At 43.8% G+C, this 10,333-nt stretch overlaps 1 long non-coding RNA gene across 1 annotated transcript; it reads right to left on the bottom strand.

The window, feature by feature from the left end:
* Positions 1-330: 330 nt before the first annotated feature.
* On the bottom strand, positions 331-9,881 carry LOC134349086 (uncharacterized). Its single transcript, XR_010018584.1, has 3 exons — positions 9,838-9,881; positions 9,323-9,633; positions 331-445 (listed from the first exon to the last, which is right to left on the bottom strand). It is a non-coding gene; the product is annotated as an uncharacterized LOC134349086 (long non-coding RNA).
* Positions 9,882-10,333: the final 452 nt, after the last annotated feature.

The raw sequence follows: 10,333 nt of genomic DNA, 5'->3' as shown, positions 1-10,333 counted from the left end.
ACCAATGCCCAGGAATGGAAAAGTCTACAGAAAGTGATGGCTACAGCCCAGTCCATCACAGGCAAAGAACTCCCCACCATCGAGCACATCTACACAGAGCATTGGTCGTAGGAAAGCACCATCCATCATCATGGACCCGATCATCCAGGCTATACTCTCGTCTCACTGCTACCATTGGAAATCAGGTAAGTCGCACACCACCAGATTCTGGAAGTTATTATCCTTCAGCCACCATGTTCCTGAACCGTTGAGGATAACTTCACTGACCCGAACTCTGAAAAGATTCCACAACCTATGGACTGACTTTCAATGACTCTACAACTAATGTTATCGGTATTATTTATTTATTTTACTTTTGTTTGCAGTTCGCCTTCTTTTGCACTTTCGTTGTTTGTCAGTCTTTGTGTGTAGTTTCTCATTGATTTCTCTGTTCTGCTGCGAGTGCCTGCAAGAAAATGGATTTAAAGGTAGTACATGGTATATAGTATATAAAATACAATACAAAATTCTCAGGTATATATATAACCAGGATGTCGAAAACTTTTGCGCAGTACTGTAGTAACTTTATGAATTGCACTGTACTGCTACAAAAAAAAATTTCATGACACGTAAGTGATGATAGACCCGATTGTGATAGGGGTCTCTATTGTGGACCGAGTGGGAAAGAGGCATGGAAAGGGGGATCATGGTTGGGAAAAGGGGGAGGGAGAGGGGAGAGAGTGGGAAGCAGCAGAGAGACCACAAGACCATAAGACAAAGGAGCAGAAGTAGACCATTCGGCCCATCGAGTCTCCTCCGCCATTTTATCATGAGCTGATCCATTCTCCTATTTAGTCCCACTCCCCCGCCTTCTCACCGTAACCTTTGATGCCCTGGCTACTCAGATACCTATCAATCTCTGCCTTAAATACATCCAATGACTTGGCCTCCACTGCTGCCCGTGGCAACAAATTCCATAGATTCACTACCCTCTGACTAAAATAATTTCTTCGCATTTCTGTTCTGAATGGGCGCCCTTCAATCCTTAAGTCATGCCCTCTCGTACTAGGCTCCCCCATCATGGGAAACAACTTTGCCACATCCACTCTGTCCATGCATTTTAACATTCGAAATGTTTCTATGAGGTCTCCCCTCATTCTTCTAAACTCCAAGGAATACAGTCCAAGAGCGGACAAGCGTTCCTCATATGTTAACCCTCTCATTCCCGGAATCATTCTAGTGAATCTTCTCTGTACCCTCTTCTGTAATGATCAATAACTCAATTTTTTCAAAACAAATTACCTTGCTTGGTACCTTAGGGCTTGGTGTGCCTGCACCTGCGCCAATACCCGCCTCTGACACTCTGATATATATGTGTGTGTGTGTGTGTGTGTGTGTGTGTGTGTGTGTGTGTGTGTGTATGTGTGTGTGTGTGTGTGCCTAAGACTTTTGCACAACTCTGTACATGCTTGGATAATAAACTTATTTTGAACTTTGAACTTTAAACTGTACTGAATACTCAAAGTGAAATCTCATCTGGAGCTGATATATTGTTTTAAGACATCTTTACACCTTTTCTAAATTCTTTCATAATAAAGGCTAACATTTAATTTTTTCCTAATTACTAGTGTTACCTGTATATTGGCTTTTAGTGACTCATGTACAAGAGCATCTACTTGTTTTAGAACATCAGAACTACCCAGTCTCTGACATTTAAAAAGCACGCTGATTTCTGTTTTGTGCACTAGATCAGATAATTTCATGAACACAAGGGATTCTGCAGTTGCTGGAGATCTTGACCAATACACACACAATGCTGGAGGAATTCAGCAAGTCAAGCAGCATCTATAGAAAGGAATAAAGAGTCATGTTTCAGGCCAAGATCAGGAGCCGTTGATATTTGAGCCGAGACTCTTTGTGAGTAGATTCCTCAGAGTGCATCTCTGAGATCCAGAAGAGTGAAAGAATGGTAGGTAACTTCAAGTTTTTCTCACATTATGTTGTGTCTGCCATGATCTTGCTCACTCGCTCAACTTGCGATATCCCCGTAAAGCCACTTTACCCCCTCCTCTCTGTAAGGAGTTTGTACATTCTCCCTGTGACCATGTGGGTTTCCTCCCATATTCTAAAAATGTATGTATGCATTAGTAAGCCTTGAGTATGCTATGTGGGTGCAGGAAGCGTGCCAATTCTTGGGAGCTACCCCTCTGTACATATTTGAAGAATGAGAGGAGATCTTGTAGAAACATATAAAATTATGAAAGGGATAGATAAGATAGAGGCAGGAAAGTTGTTTCCACTGGTAGGTGAGACTAGAACTAGGGGACATAGCCTCAAGACTTGGGGGAGTAGATTTAGCATGGCGATGAGGAGGAACTGCTTTTCCCAGAGACTGGTGAATCTGTGGAATTCTCTGCCCAATGAAGTAGTGGAGGCTACCTCAGTAAATGTATTTCAGAAAAGGTTGGATAGATTTTTGCATAGTAGGAGAATTAAGGATTACGGGGAAAAGTCAGGTAAGTGGAGATGAGTCCATGGCCAGATCAGCCATGATCTTAGTTAATTGCAGAGCAGGCTTGATGGGCCAGATGGCCTACTCCTGCTCCTATTTCTTATGTTCTAATGTTCTTATGACTATGTTTGTTGTTCACACAAATGCATCATTTCACTGTATGATTCAATGTTTCAATGTAGGTGTGGCAAATAAAGTTAACCTTTATCAAACTCTTTCTGAAAATCCATAAACAACACATCCACTGATTCCTTCATCCACTCTACAAGTCACATCTTCACAGAACGGAATTAGATTAACCAATCACGATTTCTTCTTCATAAATCCATGTTCAATCCTATTGTTCTTTTCAAAAATTTCCTTCCTAATAGTTTTCAGAACCCTAAACAGAAGAGATTCTGCAGATGCTGGAAATCCAGAGCAACACACACAAAATGCTGGAGGATCTCAGCAGGTCAGGAATAATCAGACAAAATTTTAGGCCAAGACCTTTCAGAATCATCTATCCATTAAACCTTATCATATTTTGTGCATTAATAGCCTTCATATCTGGAGACTTGTTGTACCTGCCTGCATAGTCCATTAGAGTCTTCAGTATGCAGCTCTGTGAATGAGCACCATGTTCATTTGTAAATCTCTGTGAGGTAATATATTCAGAAAGGCTGCTCACGGTTACTTTCTCCAGGACTCCTAAGATTCATAGAAACTTTAAAAGAATAAGACCATATGACCATATGCAATAGAAGCAGAATCCGGCCATTCGGCCCATCCAATCTGCTCCACCATTCCATCATGGCTGATTTACTATCCCTTTTAACCAATTCTCCTGCCCTGTCCCCATAATGTTTGATGCCCTTACTAATCAAAAACCTATCAAAGTCCGCTTTAAATATACTCAATGACATGGATCCACAGCCGTCTGTGGCAATGAATTCCACAGATTCACCACCCTCTGGCTAAAGGAATTTCTCCTCATTCTGTTCTAAATTGATGCTCTTCTATTCTGAGACTGTGCCCTCTGGTCTTAGACTCTCCCACTACAGGAACCATCGGCTCCACATCCACTTTATCTAGGCTTTTTAATATTCAAGGCGTTTCAATGAGATCCCCTTTGTTTAATACTGTCCCCCGCCTCTTTCCTGTTATGAATTGCACATACAAAAAAGATATCAATAAGATTGAAAGAGTACAGATAAAATTTACAAGGGTGATGCTGGAACCATAAGATAGATGGAAAGGTTTGGCAGACTCATTCGTGTAAGGTCATATTAAGTAGTGAAACAGGTACTGGGGACTGTGGGCCTTCATTCACTTTTTTAAATGTATTTACATCCAGGAAATACCGACAGAATATGTGCAGGTAAGCAGTTAAGGGTTGAATGTAGGCCAAGAGCCTGGAGGGAGCCCTTTGCAAAGCAGAGCAATATGACCTTTCTTTTAAAGAGAAATGAGTAATGTTCATCGTAAAGTTAAGGCACTGATTTACCTCAGAGTCATTCCCGCTCCTCTGAGCGACAATCTCCCATTCCCATGTCAAACAGAAACCTTGGAAAAGTGACAACAGAAAAGTAAGAATTTCCAGGCCAATTGGTCTGCAGTGATGGGAAGGAAAAGGGTGGGGTTGAGGCAGTTAAAGTTTGTTGTTGATGATCCAAATGCTTCTTTCTGTGCTCTCTTTCATTCGATGGTTCCAGCATAAATGTCCGATGCCTGAGCTCAGAGAGAACTGGAACATAGTTTTCTCATTTAACCAGACCTTCTGATTTTTGGATACCTTACCGGTATGTGTTTCTTGGCAATTGATGGCCCCTGGTCATTATAACTCAAGAAGGTGCTTTCAAGGCACAATTATGTAATCCCTTCCCTTGGCTAGATGGAAAATGTGATAGCGATTAGCCACATTGAGAAGAACAAGGAAGAGTTTGCTCGGTAATACAGGCATGGATTCAGTTGAGTGATTAATGGAGGAGAAACCAACTGACGGCATTAACAGAGATCCATGGAGGCACCAGACAGTATCTGATTTGCAAGCACTTTGGAATTCTACTCATGCTTACCTAAGATTGCCGATTACTGATAAAATAACCTTCATTACTTTACATCAGCCGCAAAGTGATGAGGAAGGTAAATGGAATGCTGTGTTTATTGCAAACGGGAGTAGAGTAAAAGAGTCGTTAACTCTTACTCCAGCCATACAGTATGGGCGACACGGTCTCTTTCGAGCTCTCTCACGGGGGACAGACTTCCAGGTGGACGGACATAAAGGTTCAAGGATGGGCTCAAACCCTCCTTTGGAAAAATGCACTGACTCTGGAAATCTCCAGCCCACAGGAGGGGAACAAGCATTCAGTCCAGCATTGAGAACCTTGAGCCCCTGCCTCAGGAGCACACCGAAACTGAACATAGCGAGCACACCATATTATGAATACACCACCTCCTTGCCCAATGTGGAAAAGAGTTGCCCGGATTGGGGAGCAGGCCTTATGAGAATAGGTTGAGTGAACTCGGCCTTTTCTCCTTGGAGCGACGGAGGATGAGACGTAACCTGATAGAGGTGTATAAGATAATGAGATGCATTGATCATGTGGATGGTCAGAGGCTTTTTCCCAGGACTGAAATGACTAACATGAGAGGACATAGTTTTAAGGTGCTTGGAAGTAGGTACAGAGGAGATGTCAAGGGTAAGTTTTTTTTATGCAGAGAATGGTGAGTGCGTGGAATGGGCTGCCGGCGACGGTGATGGAGGTGGATACGAGAAGGTCTTTTAAGAAACTCCTGGATAGGTACATGCAGCTTAGAAAAATAGAGGGCTATGGGTAAGCCCAGGTAATTTCTAAAGTAAATACATGTTCGGCACAACTCTGTGGGCCGAAGGGCCTGTATTGTGCTGTAGGTTTTCTATGTTTCTATGTTTCTAAAAGTCTGTGATTCCTACTTCGGCATCATTAGACATCCCAGAATCCAGAAAAGCAGGGTGGAAGTAAGTAATAAACACAAGAGAATCTGCAGGCAAAGGAGTCCTTGGGCAACACGCATGTAACACGCTATCAGATTTCACTGCTAATGTAATGGCTTCTCTGTAATGCTCCACTGCTGAGGTAATGGTTTCTCTGTAGCAGCAATGTTTGGGTTATGACTCGAGATAGCGGGGAATCCTATCCAATGAGAGAAATGTTGTTGTTTCTTGTGAGTCTGGATGAGAGATTTTCGTGGGCTTTTGTCGGCGAAAGGAGAAGAAGGAAGACATGTGTGGAGAGAGCTGGCAGACCATCGGATGGAGTGGACCTGGAGTGAGGGTCCGAAGGTCAGCGATGATCGGAGGAGGTCGATGGTGGACAAACGACTTTCTCAGTGAACTCCAACCTTGCGCAATAGACTTGTTTCATATGAATGGGCCGTTCATTTTTTTGTTTTCTTTACTAACCATATAGTCAAATTCAAATGATAAAGCTCAATCATTTAATCGCATATTGTGTACTGTTTGTTATCTTATGGTACTGATTTGTAACAGGGGACACATCATGCAGCAACCACCCAAAAGAGATTTCTTAAGTTTGGCTGGGCCAGGGGCTATCATCTCCTATATTAAGCTGCTAGCCAAAGCGAGAGTTACACACACAAAATGATGGAAGAACTCAACAGGTCAGGCAGCAACTACGGAGAGAAATAAAAAATTGATGTTTCTATCTTCTCCTCATAGAGGGGTCAGCAGGATATTAAGTCCTCATCAAGGTGTCTGCAGTGAAAAGGGTGAGCAATTGCAAGTTCCTGGATGCCAACATCTCTCAGGATCTATCCGGGGTTCAACATATTGATACAAATACAAAGAATGTACACAGAAGCTACACAGAAAGTACACAGAAAAGACTAGACAGGATGGATGTGGAGAGAATGTTTCCTATGGTGGGGGTATCCAGAACTAAAGAACACAGCCTCAATATTAAGGAGCGACCTTTTAGAACAGAGCCAGATGGTGGCATAGTGGCATCAGTGCCGGACTTCGGAGCGAAGGCTCCTGAGTTCGAATCCAGCCGGCTCCCTTGCATGCTTTCCATCCGTGCTGGGTTGAGCGTTGAGCTAGCAACTCGGCCTCATAAAAATAAGAAAGCCTGATAAAAAAACGCTGTCGTGATGGTGTCCCGATGACTCCACTTGGAGTTAAGGGCTTTCTTCTTCTTCTTTTTTTAGAACAGAGGTAGGGAGAAATCTTTTGAGCCAGAGAGTAGTAAATCTGTGGAATGCTCTGCTACAGACTGTGGTGGAGGCCAAGTACATGCATATATTTAAGGCGGAAGTTGACCATTTACTGATCAGTCAGAGCATCAAAGGATATAGCTAGAAGGGAGGTCTATGGGGTTGAGTAGGATCTGGGTTCAGCCATGATAGAATGGCGAAGCAGACTGGCTGGGCTGAATGGCCCAAGTCTGCTCCTTTGTCTTATAGAACATAGAACATAGAACATAGAATAGTACAGCACAGTGCAGGCCCTTCGGCCCGCAATGTTGTGCCAACCCTCAAACCCTGCCTCCCATATAAGCCCCCACCTTAAATTCCTCCATATACCTGTCTAGTAGTCTCTTAAACTTCACTAGTGTATCTGCCTCCACCACTGACTCAGGCAGTGCATTCCACACACCAACCACTCTCTGAGTAAAAAACCTTCCTCTAAAATCCCCCTTGAACTTCCCACCCCTTACCTTAAAGCCATGTCCTCTTGTATTGAGCAGTGGTGCCCTGGGGAAGAGGCGCTGGCTATCCACTCTATCTATTCCTCTTATTATCTTGTATACCTCTATCATGTCTCCTCTCATCCTCCTTCTCTCCAAAGAGTAAAGCCCTAGCTCCCTTAATCTCTGATCATAATCCATACTCCCTAAGCCAGGCAGCATCCTGATAAATCTCATCTGTACCCTTTCCAATGCTTCCACATCCTTCCTATAGTGAGGTGACCAGAACTGGACACAATACTCCAAGCGTGGCCTAACCAGAGTTCTATAGAGCTGCATCATTACATCACGACTCTTAAACTCTATCCCTCGACTTATGAAAGCTAACACCCCATAAGCTTTCTTAACTACCCTATCCACCTGTGAGGCAACTTTCAGAGATCTGTGGACATGTACCCCAGATCCCTCTGCTCCTCCACACTACCAAGTATCCTGCCATTTATAGTCTTATGGTCTTGTATTTCATTAGGAGTTTGAGGAGATTTGGAATGTCATCAAAGACACTAGCGAATTTCTACAGATGTACCATAAAGAGCATTTTAACTTGTTGCATCCTTGTCTGATACAGAGGCGCCAGTGCAGATTATCAGAAAGAGCTGCAGAAGGTTGCAAACTCAGTCAGCTCCATCATGACATCCAGCCCCCCTCACCAGATAGGTCATTTTCAAAAGAAGATGCTTCAAAAAGTTGGCATCAAACATTAAGGACCCCAACCACCCAGGACGTGCCCTCTTTTCACATTGCTACCATCAGTGAGGAGGTACAGGAGCCTGAAGACACACATTCAACATTTTAGGAACAGCTCCTTCCCTCAGCAATCAGATTTCTGAACAGACCACGAACCCATAACCTCTACCTCATCTTTTGCTCTGCTTTTTGCACAACTTATTTATCCTTTTATATTTCTTATTGTAACATAGTTTTTAATACATTGCACTGTTACTGTTACCACAAAACAACGCACTTTACACTTTACAACATGTGGTAAATTGGATCAGCAAATTTGCTGATGATACAAAGATTGGCGGTGTAGTGGACAGTGAGGAAGGTTTTCAGAGTCTGCAGAGGGATTTGGACCAGCTAGAAAAATGGGCTGAAAAATGGCAGATGGAGTTTAATACAGACAAGTGTGAGGTATTGCACTTTGGAAGGACAAACCAAGGTAGAACATACAGAGTAAGTGGTAAGGCACTGAGGAGTGCAGTAGAACAGAGGGATCTGGGAATACAGATACAAAATTCCCTAAAAGTGGCGCCACAGGTAGATAGGGTCGTAAAGAGAGCTTTTGGTACATTGGCCTTTATTAATCAAAGTATTGAGTATAAGAGCTGGAATGTTATGATGAGGTTGTATAAGGCATTGGTGAGGCCAAATCTGGAGTATTGTGTTCAGTTTTGGTCACCAAATTACAGGAAGGATATTAACTGAGAAGGTTTACAAGGATGTTGCCGGGACTTGAGAAACTGAGTTACAGAGAAAGGTTGAATAGGTTAGGACTTTATTCCCTGGAGCGTAGAAGAATGAGGAGAGATTTGATAGAGGTATATAAAATTATGATGGGTGTAGATAGAGTGAATGCAAGCAGGCTTTTTCCACTGAGGCAAGGGGAGAAAAAAACCAGAGGACATGGGTTAAGGGTGAGGGGGAAAAAGTTTAAAGGGAACATTAGTGGGGGGCTTCTTCACACAGAGAGTGGTGGGAGTGTGGAATGAGCTGCCAGACGAGGTGGTAAATGCGGGTTCTTTTTTAACATTTAAGAATAAATTGGACAGATACATGGATGGGAGGTGTATGCAGGGATATGGACCGTGTGCAGGTCAGTGGGACTAGGCAGAAAATGGTTCGGCACACCAAGAAGGGCCAAAAGGCCTGTTTCTGTGCTGTAGTTTTTGTATGGTTTTCTATATGTCAATGATAATAGACCCGATTGTGACTGAGATTCTGATTCTGATGATGCATCTCAGCCTGAGATATTGACTGTTTATCTCCCTCCACAGATGCTGCCTGACCTCCTGAGTTCATCCGGCACTTTGCGTGTGTGGGAAGTAGGAGACCCTGGATCCAAAACAACTTCCAAAGAGAAAGAAGGTTAATAAGAAGTTACCTGTCACACTAGGTGCAGTCCTCATCTTGTGACTTACATGCATTGAAAGCAGTTCAAAGAAGGTTTGCAAAGTTGACACCAGGGAGGAAGAAGGTATCTTTTAAGTGATGTCTAGTTGGTCCAGGATTATGGATACCCGATGGGAAAGTAGATCTGAGGCAATGATGAGATCAATTGCAAAAACCAAACTGCTGAAGCTCTAGGAAAAGATCACGGACCTGAAATATTAACTGTCTTTCATTCCATCGATGCTCCCTGACTTGTTGAGCGTGTCTAGTCATTTTCACTCTATCAAACCAGCCGCATTCTGTCTGAATAGAGAAGTGGACACAAAGGACCTAAACTGAATTGTTCATTTTCAGGTAACTTGATTCTTCAGACAATCACTCACTACTCACTCAGCCCCCCCATCATCTTGTTTCTTTCCCCCCACCACCACCCACTCCATCTGCCCATCACCCATGTGCTTCTCCCACTGGGTGCTTACTTCCATCTGCCTTCCCCACCTCACTTACTTGATTCCATGCACGACTCTCCTTTCCTCTCTGATTCAATTACCTGTGCCCTTTGTTCCCTTCACCTATCACCTCCCAGCCTCTGCTGCTATCTCCACCCTTCCCTTCTCCATCTGCCAATCACACCCCTCCTCACCTGCAACCACCTACCACCTTCCAGCCTCTGCCGCTATCTCCACCCTTCTCTCCTTCACCTGCCAATCACATCCCTCCTCACCTGCATCCACCTATCACCTCCCAGCCTCTGCCGCTATCTCCACCCTTCCCTCCTCCATCTGCCAATCACACCCCTCCTCACCTGCATCCACCTATCACAACCCAGACTCTGCCCTGTTCCCTCACCTCTTGTCAATGGCTATCCCCCTTTATCTTCCAGTCCAGATGAAGGACCTCAGCCAGGAACATTCACTGTCCTATTTCCCTCCACAGATGCTGCGGGTGACCTGCTGTGCTCCCCCAGGGTTTGGTTTTGCCTCAGGTTCTAGCAGTTCTTCCA

Source organism: Mobula hypostoma, chromosome 7, assembly GCF_963921235.1.
Source record: "Mobula hypostoma chromosome 7, sMobHyp1.1, whole genome shotgun sequence".
Classification (NCBI taxonomy): Eukaryota; Metazoa; Chordata; class Chondrichthyes; order Myliobatiformes; family Myliobatidae; genus Mobula; species Mobula hypostoma.
The sequence above is the reverse complement of the archived record's forward strand: the minus strand, read 5'-3'. Positions and strand labels throughout refer to the sequence as shown.